Raw genomic sequence first — 15,521 nt, 5'->3', positions numbered from 1 at the left:
GCTTAGTTTGAATTAACTAATTCGAATTAAGTTAGTTCGAATTAGTGCTGTAGTGTAGACATACCCTAAGGGATTTTTATGGCTTGGCTATCAGTGGTGCTCAACGTTGCGGGTTCCTACTCAATACTTTATAGGATTAGGTTATTTGTAGGTTTTTAAAACACAATTTAATGATAAATAATCAAGCTTTTTAAAGCTTTTTTCCATTTTTATCATTTTAAATGTTCACAGTTGCATAAAATTATGAAGGATAGTGACAGACAGGTTCAAAAAGTTTAAGATTTATAAACATTAAAAACAAATTGCCAACATCCATCAAAATATATGAAATAAATATCTTTTAAAACAAAGAAAAGTTCTCAGGGAGAATTTTTCTTACTTTGCCTATCATCAATGAAGCTATTATTGTATTGATTTGTGCATACCATGAAATCAACCTTCACTTATTGGAAAAAAACCAAAACCCTTCTGTGCCTAAATATTTTGTAAGCCTCAGAGAAGGCTCTTTGCTTTAAAAACCAAGTAACCTCTTTAGAATTTAGGAAAGCTTACCTCTGCAATTTTTTTGTATGTTTCATGGTGGGTGGTGACTCTAATCGGTGCATAACCCACAAGACACTCAAACCATAGAACACCAATGCACCAAACATCAACATTTTCATCATAGGCTTTCCCATCAATCATTTCTGGGGCAAGGTAATCTGTTGTGCCACACAAGGTTGTTCTCCTATTTAAAAATAAATCATCTTGTTGCATTTAAATAAGGGGTAATACATTCATCAATAACTGATTTACTGCTACACTTCCACACCCAATTTATTAGAACTTCAGGGTCCTAGATTTGGACCCGCTAGAATCTGAACTGTTTTGAAAACCTTGCCTAGGCAGGAAGTCAGCTATGTGCTTTAGTTGTGGGGAAAGTAAATTAACTACCTTGTCTCAATCCTAGCAAGTGCTTTTATTACCTAGCAATTAATCTGACCAATTAAGGCCCAAACTTGCAAAATTGTATATGCAACCTGTGTGACTCGGTGCATACAATTTCTTAAGTTTCAGTCTAAAGGAGTAGTTTTGATTGGCTCAGGGCTGATGATAGGCTTCACCAGGCCCTGGGCTGGGTGCGTGTCCCAGAATTGTCGGGACCAGGGGCAGCCATCTTTCAGCATTGCCCAGACCATGCTTCACCTTCCTCAGAAAGCCCTAAGTGCTACCTGGATCGCACTATATGGGGCTTCAGAGGGGATTTATAGGGCTTGGGGCAATGGCCACTGTTGCTGCTATGGTAGTGTCAGTGGCCCAGAGCTCCAGTCCTTTTACATCACCAAGCCCAAGGGCAATTGCTCCTTTTGCCTGATTGGCTGCAGAAGTAATGCCTAGTCCCCAGAAATCTAGATTAGGTAGACCAGAAGCTACCTGCTCAGTCAAAAACATTCTCTGAGTATCTCATGAAAGACAAGAGGCACTTATATGCCTCCGTGACAGTAATATTTGAGATTATAATCTATGTAGCAATAATTGTTTTTAAAGTTTCTAATAGCTAAGAAGAGCACTGTTTTGCTTTTTCCCTTTCAAAGCGTAAGTCAAGGTATAGAGATGTATGTGTCAGCTGTTAATCCTCCTCAGGCTGTCTCAGGGATTACAAGTAGAAGCAAAGCACGGTGCAATGAGTATACTTTTCATGCTTTTGTGAAGGCCTTGAAGATTCATTTCAGCATTCAAGGGACCACACAGTCTTGAAGCAATCCTGCTCCTCCTTGCTCACCATCCATGGTGTCACAATCCAATGATTGTTCACTATTCATTTCTTTGGAGACAATTATGTGTCATCAGTGAATCAGATGAGAGTATTAGGATATTAAACTGATTTTACCAAAGTGTTGTCAAGTGGAGGAGCTGGAAATACAGGACAGTCAAAGACTGAGTCCATATAGCAGTGGTCTTGCAACTGAAAATAGGATTCAGAATTACCTGAGTGATGGAGCATGCACGGACCAGCCAAAGTCTGCTAACTTCAGTTCCCCTTTTAGTCCTAGCAGGAGGTTTTTAGGCTTGATATCTTGGTGGATCACTTTCTGAGCATGGCAGTATATCAGAGCATCAGATATTTATTCTACATACTGCAGAATGTGCCACACCTAAAAGAATTATACAAATACAGTTTATGTAGTGGTTTAGTACAGGAAATATGGGTTAGCCAGTTAGTAAATTAAATACAAACCTTATTATGCCTAAACAGTGAGTGATTTGGTTTGTTATTTACAGTGTTTGTTTTGATGTTGCTTATTAGAGTTGCTTAGAAAGCTAACGGTAGTTATTATATAAAATCAGGGATGGATGACCTGAACATCTGAGGATTAGAAAGCAGCCTTGGACATTATGAAAAACTTCCGGTCAGGGTTGTTCCACACTGGAATAAATTGCCTAGAGATATTGTGGAATTTCCGTCATCATTTGAGATTTTTAAGAGCAGGTTAGACAAACACCAGTCAGGGATAGTCTAGATCAGGGGTCAGCAACCTTTTCAAACCAAAGAGCCAAACTACATCAAAATCCAGAACAAGTGGTCAACAAAGAACTGTATAAAAATGCCTATTTGCACAGCTGAAAATCTACAACTTAATATAACTGACAATGATTAATAACTGACAGTGAAACTTAATATAACTGACAATGATTAATAACATAAATGAAACATTGTACTCAGACTTTGTTTAATGGGACATCTGCTGCTGCATCTTTTCACACATTTCTTTGAAGTTTACATCATAATTGGTCAAATTCAGCTTCATGCACGCATTCAGACTGTCTTCTGTCAATCTTATGGCAGGAGTCTGGGGATGTGGGGGTATGAGGGGCCTAGGGCTGCACTTTCTGCAGGCTGCCATCCGGGAGGTCCATTGGGGGGCTGTCAGTATCCAGGAGGCCCTGTGGGAGAGCTTCCACCCTGAGGAGCACTAAGAGCCTCCCTGGCCTGCCCCACTGGGGGCTTGTGCCTCATTCCTCTCTCACATCCTTCCACTTACCTCTCCCTAACCCCCCTTCCTGATGTCAAATAAAATACATGTATTTTCATGAACACAAACTCTCTTTATTTAACAAAACTGGTGTGGGGGGAGAATGAAACTCTGGTGAGACTGGGGAAAGGAAGCGGGAGAGGGGAGAAGAGAGGGTGGGAGAGGGGAAGAGGAACTTGGGAGGAGGGAGCTGGAAGGGGGAAGCAAGGGGAAGAAGAGGGAAGGGAAGCTCAGGGCTCAGGGTTGGGGGTCTCGCCGGGCCAAGTTGATTTTCATGCAAACCTGCTCCTGGGTTCACATGTGGCCTTTGGTGGCCATGCTGGCAGCTATCCTGCCATAGACGGCCATGTTCCTCCGTCTAGTGCAGAGATCATGGATGTTGGGGGCATCCCCTCCAAACCTCAATAAGGTCCATGATCTCCACCCTAGACCAGAAGGCACCCGCCTTCTCCAGGCCCTGGCAGGCTCCTGGGAGCTGGCAGACAGCTCCTGGGGAGCAGTGGAGGGCTGGCTGCCAGTGGCTTGCTGGCTTATGTTTGGGGGCCACTAGGTCAGGGGCAGTGACTGCTGGCTCTGGGCTAGCAGGCTCGGAGCTGGCACAGGCACTGTGGCCAGAGTCAACCCCTTTAAGGGCTCTGGGGAGAGGAAGGGAGAGGAGTGTTCTTGTTTGAGGCTGGAGTGGCCACCAGGGCACCCTGGGAATGCTGGAGGCCTCCTATTTTGATATGAGTGTCTACACAGCACTTGTTTTGAAATAGCTATTTCAAATTTGGAGGAGGAGTAAAAGTTAATCCGAACTAAGGACTTAGTTCGGATTAATTTCTGAATGTCGCGTGTAGCTGCGGGCAGTCAGTTCGAACTAAGGGGATTTAAAAATGGCGCCCTCCCTGGAACATGCAAATGACGCCTGGGATATTTAAATCCCGGGCTTCATTTGCAAGTTCGAATGCCTACATTAGCCACCCTAGTTTGAACTAGGGTGGCTAATGTAGACATACCCTAAGATGTAAAATATAGAGAGTTCTAAATATGTTAGGGGAAAGGCCCTTTAAGTATCTGTCTCTTAAATAGAGATGTTAGATAGTGTGTAATTGAATAGGTCATGTAACTGCATGATATTTTAGCAGTTACACGATTATTCGATAGTCCCTGGAGGTGGGGTCAGCAGCTAGTTCACTCTGATCCCTCTTCCAGGGAGCCCCCTGACACCCTGTGCTGCCGCTTCTATCAGAGCCAGCAGTGTGGGATGGCAGGCAGGAGCCAGTTAACGAGGGGAGCTATTTTAAAAACTGGCTTCTTGTGCAGACCAACTCAAGAATCTTATCTGCAAGACAGCTCTTACACAGAAAAAGCTAGACGGTACATAGTATCTACGAGGAGATTTCTACAGCAAACAATATTGATGATCCAGAAGTAGCATAATGAGATTTTCAAAATAGTTACTTTGGTTGCTGAAGAACAGAGGCATGTTTGGTGTCCAGTTTTGAACCATCTTCCTCATCTGTAAAACAAATGTGTCAGCTGTAGAATAGACTATATTTATTTTTACTCTGTAGCTTATAGAGTGGCTTGGAGAGCTTTTGTGTGAATGAATATGAATTCTACAGTGGAAACAGTCAGCCCTAGGAACGTTTGGACATAGTACTAATACGAGACATTGGGTAACCCATTAATTGTGGTGGCAATAAAGTGCCTTTTTAAAAATATAGCGTAATATAGAATGGGTAAGTGAGTAATGAAAAGGAGTACTAATACGAGACATTGGGTAACCCATTAATTGTGGTGGCAATAAAGTGCCTTTTTAAAAATATAGCGTAATATGGAACGGGTAACTGAGTAATGAAAAGGAGCCAATCTGCCCTTTATGTATTACTGACATTTTTACTGTTTCTGCATTTCTTTATAAAATAAGACACCATGAACTGGGAGGCAACACTGCTTTGCTCTGGAACTCATTGAAACTGAGCTATTGACAGGGTGGAGCAACCTCTCTGCCCAGTTTGTTGGAGCTCAGCTGGGTTACTTGTGAGCAGGTGAAAATGCACCCACATTTCAGTGATGCTGTGGTCATGTGTCTTACATTTTTTTTAAAGCAACAAAAGCATTTCACAAGCTTCTTGGTGCTCAAGCTCCTTAACACTCATCAATATATAGGATTAGTGCCTATTATTGAAGCTTTCAGAGCTAGCCAAGTCTCAGACAGATTTTTAATGGAAAGCACCAGTCAAGACCAGAGGATCCCATTTTCCCCTCACTCCACCAAAGAAGTCACTGGCCACATAATTGCTAGATTACTTCTTGCCCAATTTCAATTCCACTATTTTTTGAAGTTATAGTTGAACTGAAGACATTTCTTTGGGAACTCCTTCAGGATCTCTGAGCACTGGAAAATTCCCATCTCCACATAATCTGTGGGCACATCTATGGTTTGAGTGAGTAACATACCCTTAGACTCCGATCCTGCTTTGGTTTTGCTTATAATATTCTTGATTGTCAGAGAAGATGGCCCCTTGCAGGAAAACACTGAAATGCTGGAACTATTCAGTTGTTTTCTTATGTTCTTTTGGTGCACATCTGGGCTGCTTATGGTCATTGGCTGTGGAGACAACAGTAACAGTGAAAATGCAAGAGACAAGAACAACTGGAGATTAAATTACCAGTTCTTTGGGGGTAGGGACTATCTTTTGTTCTATGTCTGTATGGCCCCTTGAACCAATAGGCCTTGGATAATGGAAAGAGCTGGGAGCCTCTGTCACAATACAAATTAAAAGATAGGCTATACCATACATAAAGAAATATACATGGTACTGCTCAAGAGTACTGGTTTATCTGCTTTCAATTTTGTGAATATTGATCTATTCTGAAAACCCAGGTCAAAGTTAATATCGGATGATTGTGCAGTGGCCAGCAGTCTCAGTATCAAATGGACAATTGCCCAGTCTCTCGGAAGCCATCATCATAATTCACAGCTATCAAAGGCATATCAGCATTAAGACATACTGATTCTTATTTGTTCCTCAATAGAGAACTTCAGTCTCCAGTGCTTTTAGACAGGCATTTTATCACCAATGATAAACTCACTCAAAATTCTAGTTTAGGGAAGAGCATAAGGTGGATAACGTCTTAGGCTGTCATGATAATGCAGTCAATTTGTAGTTCAATAAAAATGGTAGCTATTTCTTTAATGTTGCACAAGAAAACAAGTACAATGTGCACAACTGCAAGCAAACAAAGGGCTGGATCTTAACACAAATGCTAAACTAAACCCAGTGAATGTCCTTCCTCCCAGCCTATATGCCACAATGACTTACCATTTTGCCATCTCTGATGTGGTATGGAGCTACAGTCTCTGCTTTCCATGGTGTATTATGTGCTTAAAAGAGAAGGATACTGGGGAGGAAGAACCACAGTATCATAGCAGGAAATATTATGGTACAGATAGATACTTGGGCCAATAGAGGCTCAGCTAGCTGAGGGATAACACACCCACATTGCAAGAATTACACTGGCACAAGAAGAGCTGGAATCAGTTTGAGCAAATCCAAGGCAGCCTGAAGTTTGTACTTCAGAGGCTGAAATTAAGAACTTTCCTTTGTTAAACTGATTTTAGTCAATAGTTATCACAGCTTCTCCCATGCCTTGATGTGCCCTCTGCTCACTGCTCCCTTCACCTGGCTGTCTTAAATGCTTGTCACAGCCCAACCCCCACTCTAAGATATCACTTTTAAGAGGTTTCCCATTAGCATGGATAAAAGGGGGCAAGGGAATGAAACTTGAATTCTTTGGCCTCCATGCTTTTTTCAAGAGCTACTTAGTTTTAGAACAGCCCCAACTTTTCAGTACTCTCCCTCTGAAAATCACTGACAAAATCATCACTGGAGCAAACAACACTAGCCACAAAATCAAAGGGTCATTTGACTGCTCATCTAGTAATTTGATCTACGCCATCAAATACCAACAGTGCCCCTCTACTATATATAATGGTCAAACTGGATGCTCTCTACATGAAAGAATCAATGGACACAAATTGGATATACATAAAGAAAATACTCAGAAACCAGTGGCAGAACATTTCTGTTTACCTAACCTAAATCTCACAGATCTGAAGGTGGCGGTCTTGTCACAGGCCAGTTCCTCAAGCCAAATCCACAGGGAAAGCTTGGAATCACAATACATATAGAAATTCAATTCAATTAATTATGGACTTAATCAAGATATGGGGTGATGGAACCTTTATCAATCAAGGTGCTTTCTGAATTGTATCCTTCCTGCCTTATCCATCCACTGGCTTTGATCTTTATCTACTCAGGTTTAGCACCCTTTCTCCTGATACTTTATGCATAGAGGTAGGGGAGTCAGCAACAGAATATCTTTCTTTCTCTCCCCTCCCCCGATTCCTTTCTCCTATTTATTTCGAGTTTCCTTATCCTCTAATCATAACTCTGGTCATCTGAAGAAGTGGGCTGTGCCCACGAAAGCTCATGATACCATCTACATGTTTTGTTAGTCTATAAAGTGCTACCAGACCATTTGCTTGCTGTTTTTTTTTTCTGAAAATCAGTCCCTTTTAAAGTGTCCCAAGCTGGGTACCTATAATCACTAGTTACTTTTGAAAGCTTAGGCTATCATTTGTAAACTGATATGTTCCGCCATTAGTCATTATGATCATGGACTTTACTAATCACTTACACCTGGTAAGATAGTTAGACCAAATTGCATTGATTCAGACATCTCCCAAGAGTTGAGGCTTTAAACAAGAAAATAGGCACAAATAGTCACCCATAAACCTGTTCTAACAAGCTGCTTATAGGTATCAAATAAACAGTCTAATGTTTGGCCAGAAACTAAGCTGTACTGCTGTAATTTTAGGTAGACAAGTTATTAAGAAAGAGTATTTTGTAAGAGATTGCCCAACGATATTAAAATAATTTGAATGAGTATTTTAGGATTCATTAATGTATGTACTAAGTTGTATTTCTAATACAACAGCAGGTATACTTATATTAAAACAAAGGTGCCCACAGTTAGAGGGGTTTGTTGCAGAAGCCTTGACAATGCTCTAACAAAATCAGTTAAAGTATAATAAACAGACCAGATTGGAAGCATTCCATTGACCCAGGGCATTACAATAAAGCTATAGACCAAGTGGCACTATGTCTGGATCTCAGTTCTAACCTGTAGCAGCACCTCCTCCATATCTCTTTTACTCCCATCCTTATCAGCTAGCAGAAGAAACACAAATTAGTTCCAAAAGCTCCCTTTATGAAGCAAGTCAAGGTCATCTGACTCATCTGAGACCTTAAAGTCATACTCACCACTCCAGCTATACCATACTGTCAGAACCTGATTTCTAAATTGTGAAACTGAGGCACAGAGGGATGCAGTGACTTGCCCAGGGTCACCCGGTAAGTCAATTGCAGAGTGAGAAAAAAAATCCAGATCTTGTTCCAGGCTTGTGCCTAATGTTTGCAGACTGTTGGAAGCTAAATCTTTCCTATCAAATATGAGCTTCTAACATGTGAGAACATTCAAGTAACTTTAATAAGAGAGTCTATATTTGGGTCCCTGCTCCTGATTGCATATCGCTTTTATGAGCAGCAATGCTAATACCAAGTGAAAATCTTTACAGTTCCAAGGGATCTTCCCCACTCTTCAAGTGAGCTGTAATTTTGCATAGACAATACTTTACTCCTTCAACCCCCCTGAGCACTTGTGTTCTTTGTATTTGCATTCTGTGTTGAGGGTTCCTGAATTCCAAGCCAAAACATTTTGTGGAGGTTGGAGGAAGGCTCACCAGTCTAGTCAAACAGGCTACATCTTATTCAACTCATAGCACAGTATTTTTTTTCTGAAACAATGCACTGGTTCATGGGCCGTATTTACTCAGAGGAACACAGTCAACTACAAGGTTATTTGTATAATTCATAAAAGCTTTGCTCTCTACTGTGGGATGGCAAACAAACAGCCTGTCTCACTGCAGAATTGTATTTTTCATTTGAGACTGGGAAAGGTTTCCTGAAGATTTCTCCTCTGTCTTCACCTGTCATTAGGCAGCTGACACTAGGGTTCCAGCATTCAACAGTGGGTTTTGTTATTTTCTATTCCCAAATGGAAGAGATGCTAGAAAGAGATTGGAAAGTTCAAGATTTATATAGCAGACATAATAAACTGGTATTGATCAGCTCAGAGATTCCTTCCATTTGTGTTGCTACAAATGCTGGATTTCTAGATAGAGATACATTTCATTAAAAACTATGCTAAAAGAATGCGATGTAGGTTTCAATGTAAAGAATTCAAAAGTTAGGAAATGCTGGACGTAGTGTTGCTGCTGCTTCATGCTTGTATCCATCTTGTGCACTGAAGGAGGCTGGAGCCCCAGGGAGAAACACAGAATGTGATCACGTCACTGATGGCAGCTTCATAATGGATATGCATAGGAGGGCTGAACAAAGATTATACACAGGCAGTGTTCCCTCCCATCCGTGAGCAGAGTGAGTGAGTTTTGTCTTGTGCTGCAATATTGAGGTCATGTGTGCTTGTTCGGATGTGTGGCACCCACTAGTTACTAACAAATACCTTAGCTATATATATTACGGAAGAAAGAATAGTAAAACAAGAGATAATTAATAATCCACCTCTTAGGATATTTATTGTTTAATGAATTACTTATTTTATTAACTACAGACAAATAAATTATAAAGATTTTGTGGTTTACATTCTGTTAAAAAAATTTCTCTCTAATTTGTTCATATCCTGTTCTCATTAGGTTCATGTCTTTTACATAAAAATGTCAAATTAGTAAAATATGTAAGTTTTATAAAACACAAGAAAAATAAATGTTATACAACCTAAATATGAATTTCATCACTATATTTCAATCAAACATTTAAAACCACTGTTATAGCAAATGAGTAACTTGTTACTTTAATGAATAAAAGGTAAAAAAGATTTTGAACATATTAAATTTACTGTAAACAATCTGTAATGCTTCCTAACTGCCTAGTTACTTACCTAGTTAACCTAATTATTTTTCATACTATCGCACGGCAATAAACTACATGAGAGTTATGAATGTAAGAGATTAACTTACCTGTTAAAATAAGATATAGAAAATCTTTTAAATAAAACTAACACACAACATGAGAATCACCCTCACTTTCTTGAAGGCACTTGAAGCAATAAGTAGCCTATCTGAGGATACACTGCAAGCATGGCTTTCTCTCTGCCATGAGGACTTTTTCCTTCAGGCTGCCGTGAGATTCTACCCTTAAGGAAAGGAGAGAGGTCTCTCTGAGCTGCTCTTCCAAATTTTACACAAGCCGTTCAACTGAAGCCATAGATATCAAGATAGATATCAAGGCTAGCTTTGCCTTGAGCAGACTGCCTCTCCAGGTGTTCACAATCACAACACCTGAACATGTATAAGACTTTTAGTTGAAAAAGCCATGTTAATCCCAAGTCTCTGCGATGACTGGGAGATGTGGGTAACCCATAGAAAATACCAGCATTTTCTTTGGAAAATCCACAACAAAATGTGGGGGGGATCTATCACCTCAGTAATGCCAACTTCTTTAGAATTGAGGCTTTGATTATCCAGCACCAGCTGAGGTAAAGCGGGCACTGTGTCCACATGTCTGATATATTTTTACCAAAACTCCTACCTGTCCAACTCGCCAAAGGAGAAAGGAAACAGGGAGGCCCAAAGGAATGGTACAGAGCAGTGTTTCGCAACCTTTTTTATAAGCTTCAGAAGGCTAGCCGAGTTAGTATGTAACAGGAAAAACTTAAAAAACAACAAATAGTCTAGTAGAACTTTAAAGACTAACAAAACATGTAGATGGTATCATGAGCTTTCATGGGTGGAAGTGGGTTTTGCCCATGAAAGCTCATGATACCATCTACATGTTTTGTTAGTCTTTAAAGTGCTACTAGACTATTGTTTTTTTAAGTTTTCCTTTTGTTATAAAGTACCTTTTTAAAAAAATTATAAGTACCACCTCTCCCCCAGATCCAGGCACCCCAGCCACCCCATCCCAATACAACCACCCTTCCCCCAGAGCCAGGCACCTCATCCCCCCCTCCCAATGTAATCACCCCTCCCCCAGAGCCAGGTCAGGCACCCCATCCCCCCATCCCAATGTAACCACCCCTCTCCCAGAGCCAGGCTCCCCCAGAATCCCCCTATTCCAATGTAACCACCTCTCCCCCAGAGCCAGGCTCTCCCAGCATCCCCCTATCCCAATACTCCCACTCTTCTTTCAGAGCCATGCACCGCATCCCCCCATCCCGATGCTCCCACCCCTCCCTCAGAACCAGGTACCCCCAGTGCCCTCCAACCAAATCCCCCTTCCACAGAACCAGGCACCAGAGATACAGGCCAGGTAAGGTAATCCTGCCTTTAACATGGCTGCTTCTGCTGCCTGACCCGGCTGCCTTGGCTCGCAGTGTGTACAGGGAGGCAGCACATGGCCCAGCTCCCAGCTCGCTGCTCTATGCGTCGTGTGGGCCTGTGTGGTGTGCGCTCCAGTTCCACCCCATCCCAGTGCACCCCTAGTGTGGCTCCCAGGGGCAACTGCCTCCCGCCACTCCTCGCTACTCCTCTGATTCTACTCTGTGCTGATTAGGTCTCATCTGGGGTACTGTGTCCAGTTCTGAGTGTCACATTTCAGGAAAGATGTGGAGAAACAGAATACATTCCAGAGAAGACCAACAACATTATTGATCTAGAAAACTTGACCTATGAGGGAAGATTGAAAAAACTAGGTTTGTTTTGTCTGAAGAAGTGAAGATTAAGAAGGGACACGATAATAGTTTTCAAGTACATAAAAGGTTGTTATATTGAGAAAATTGCAGTAAAGGCAGTTTAGGTTGTACATTAGGAAAAACTCCCTGTCAGGGGACATAAGAACCGGAATAAATTGTCTAGAGAGGTTGAGGAACCTCATCATCAGATTTTTTTAAAAAATGGGTTAGACATACACTTGCCAGCAGGAGTGGCAAGTTATATGAGCCCATGGTGCCTGGGCTCCAGGAATATTACTGGGCTGGGGGCCCAGCTCCACCAAAGTTCGGGGCTGGAGCTCTCCCTGGGTCCACCTGTGCCCCGCACACTTTTGCCTCAGTGTGTCCTCCAGCCCCAACTGCAACCCATGTGCAATTTAAAAGGGTCTAGGGCCCCCACCCCTGCCACTGGCAGTCAGCGGGTCCAGAGTGGCTTGGGTGTGTTGTGTGTCTTTCTCTATGTGCTGACCCCACTCTGAGCACCCCCTGCACCCCACCTAGGAACCACTGCTAGAGAGGAAAGTCCAAGGTAAACAGTGCACCCTCATCCCTTTCCAGGACTCTGTTGCAGAGTCTGAACCCCAAACCCTTTCCCCTACCCAAACTCCCTCTTAGAGGCTACCCTCTCATCGTTTCTGCACCCAAACTCCCTCCGAGAGCCTGCACCTCTGTACTCCCTCCTGCAGCCCAATCCCCTGCCCTAGCCCAGAGTCTGCACCCAACCTCCGGTTGCAGAACCAGCACCTCAGACCCTCTCCCCACCCAAACTTCACACCCCTCCCCCATCCAAACTCCCTCCCAGAGCCTTAGGATTTGGGCATTCTGGGCACTACCAAAATTTCTACTAACCTGCCACCCCTGTCTGTCAGGGATGGTCTAGATAACTTAGTCCTGCCTTGATTAATAGACCTCTCAACCCTCAAGGTCAAGTACTCAAGGTCCCTTTCAGTACTATGATTCTCTGTTTCAAGTTCCTTGCACTCTAGTATAACACAATCTTATATTCATCAGCTTTCCTCAGTCATTCCCCAACATTCAGACCATACATGCATAGTGCCATCACAAATTGTTTCATATACACAGATTTTCACGTTTATCTAAATGTCTTTAGAGTTTCACATTTTTCAGAATTTTCCAAATGCAACAGCAGCCAGTCCAAAGTTCTTTTTAATATCATCTTCACAATTCCCATTCTTTGATATTAAACCTCCAAGGGACACACATTTTTCCTCTTATCCTAGTTCTTGGTCTCCAATTTTTATCTGTGGGTACGTCTACACTGCAATGCCATTTCAAAATAACTAGCGCTATTCCAAAATAACTTAGTCCGTATCTACACAGCAGGCAGTTATTTTGAAATAGTGTCAAAATACTGTCAAGCAGGAGGACTTCCTACTCCAGCTCCTGTAACCTTCATTGTACGAGGAGTAAGGGAAGTTGGAGAAAGAGTGCTCTATTTCGAAATAAGTGCAGTGTAGACACTCCCTATTTCGAAATAAAATACGCTATTGACATAGCTTAATTTGTGTAGCTTATTTCAACTTAAGCCCTGCTGTGTAGATGCACTCTATGCCTCTTCCTCTTGTCTTCTGATTGCCACAGTTTTTTGTGTCTTCAGTCTGAATTTTCTGCTTTGCAGCCTATCTTGTAAGTTGTTTTCTATAAAACCTCTTTGGTCAATGTTATGAGATCAATATTACCTGCAAATCTAAGCTTATTCACTGTCCTACATAACAACATGTTAAATAAGTTGTTATGTAGGACTTCGTTTAATTTTTACGGTATTTGAAAACAGATCTATTTGACTATCAGCCACTAGAGGGCACAGAGATGCTGTGAATCCCATTGATAGAACTAGAATGATGCCTTTAAAGAGGGGATAACATGTATAAACATTATTTATACTGATTTATTCATGTTCATCCCAGACTCTACACACAACAATTTTTTGGCGTTAGCCAATTTGTTTTGTAACCCTGCTGGCGGGGAGTTGTTTTATAACGAATAGATTATAAAACAGCTTCTTCCATTACCTTCTCTGGCAGTTTCCTCTTGTTACATAGTACCTATTCAAGAACATAATTAGTTTCCATTGTCTGTTCTGGCCTGTCATTCCTATATATTTCTGGAGTGAGACAGAAGTGATTTATAAGGATAATAAAACACACTAATACGTACAAAAATCCAGCTGTGGCCACAAAAAGGTCTCCCAAAGACTGTTGACATATGCTATACTCAGCATTTCCTTACACAGTTATAAATACCACATGCAATAGGAAGTGACTTGATTTGTGCAAAAATAAATCAAATATTTTTTTAAAAAGGAAAGAATATTACAGGCTATTGTTATAGTGCACTCTCTAAATGGCCAAGGTTAGAGATCCAAAAGTATATATCTGAATGTTTTCATTTCTCAGAGTTTGGGTTTTAAATATAGATCATAATCCCCCCCCCCAACAAAAAAAACCCAAAAACACTCCAAAACAAGAGAGTCTTATCCTCAATTGTTCTGGGACAGATTCTGCCATCCTGACTTATGCTAAGTAATAACTTCATCATTTAAATGGGACTATTCAGAGAGCAAGGTATAATGGGACAATTGATAGAGCATGTGTGAGTGACAGAATGAGTCTCTTCTTAGGCCTGGTCTACACTAGACTAGGAAGGTTGGCTTAAGTCCTGCCAAGGCACACTGTTGCTCCACTGGCACCTGCTGGCACTCCAGATGGCCTGTTGCAGGCTCAGCTGCACTCCCATGTCAGGGCTTGAGACTGCTGGCCCCCCTGCAGAGCTCCTAACCCTGCAGCAGGACTTTCTGGTACAGCAACAGCGGTCGGCTGGCAGGACCACAGATGTTGCCAAGCCAGAGAGTCCCAGTTTAGAGAGCTCCAACCTGTAGTGAAAACCTATTTTTTGTCTGTAATAAGGTGTAGCACAGCCCCCACCTGGTCCTGCTTCTGCTCCACTCCAAAAATCACTCAGAGACTTTCTGGCTCAGCAGTCACCAATGCAGTTTATTTACACAGTGCAAATCAGACGGTGCCTATGTGCATTTGTGTTGTTTGCCTCCCCCCCCCCCCCATGGCTACTGAGTATGATGCTTGTACAATATGGAGTCAAGTAATTAAAATGGCATTTATTACAGGACTCCATTTTATTCTTAAAAAGGCAGGAAATTCGAGCATGAGAGGCATGGTGTGAAAAGCTGGTTCAAACCAGTTGAACTGACTTGTAACTGACATCACCTCAGAATTCCCTGGCCATGCTTTCTATTATGTAAAGAACTTGGTGACATTACCACAAGACTGTCTGTTCAGGAGGCAGCCATGTGCAGTTGGGGCTTTGCGCAGTCTACTGGATTGAGGACTGAAGAGCCTTGTGCCATCAGTCACCAATACCATCACTTACCTGATAGCTGAAGTTCCTGACCATCCATCCATCACAGTTCCAGATCCTGTAACACTTATCATCTCACAACTGAGGCCCAGTGTTCCTCCCCAATGGCTACCATGCATTCAGGATAGGAGGTCCTGGTTCCACTGTGCACTGCTATCTGACTTATCCATAGGTGTCTGAATAGCAGTAGGATATGTATATTGGGGATTTTGTTGATTCTTTTGTCAAGGTATTTTGGGCCTAAGCTTCAAGCTTTGTTGGTGTCACTGTTGCTGAGTTTTGTTTGATATAATATTTGTTTGTTTCCTCCTAGATCCCAATTTATGTGAT

General features: G+C 41.9%; 1 pseudogene; it reads right to left on the bottom strand.

The window, feature by feature from the left end:
- Nucleotides 1–267: 267 nt before the first annotated feature.
- On the bottom strand, nt 268–15,227 carry LOC142818885 (aurora kinase B-like; annotated as a pseudogene).
- Nucleotides 15,228–15,521: the final 294 nt, after the last annotated feature.

The sequence above is a fragment of the Pelodiscus sinensis genome, chromosome 18, assembly GCF_049634645.1.
Source record: "Pelodiscus sinensis isolate JC-2024 chromosome 18, ASM4963464v1, whole genome shotgun sequence".
Classification (NCBI taxonomy): Eukaryota; Metazoa; Chordata; order Testudines; family Trionychidae; genus Pelodiscus; species Pelodiscus sinensis.
The sequence above is the reverse complement of the archived record's forward strand: the minus strand, read 5'-3'. Positions and strand labels throughout refer to the sequence as shown.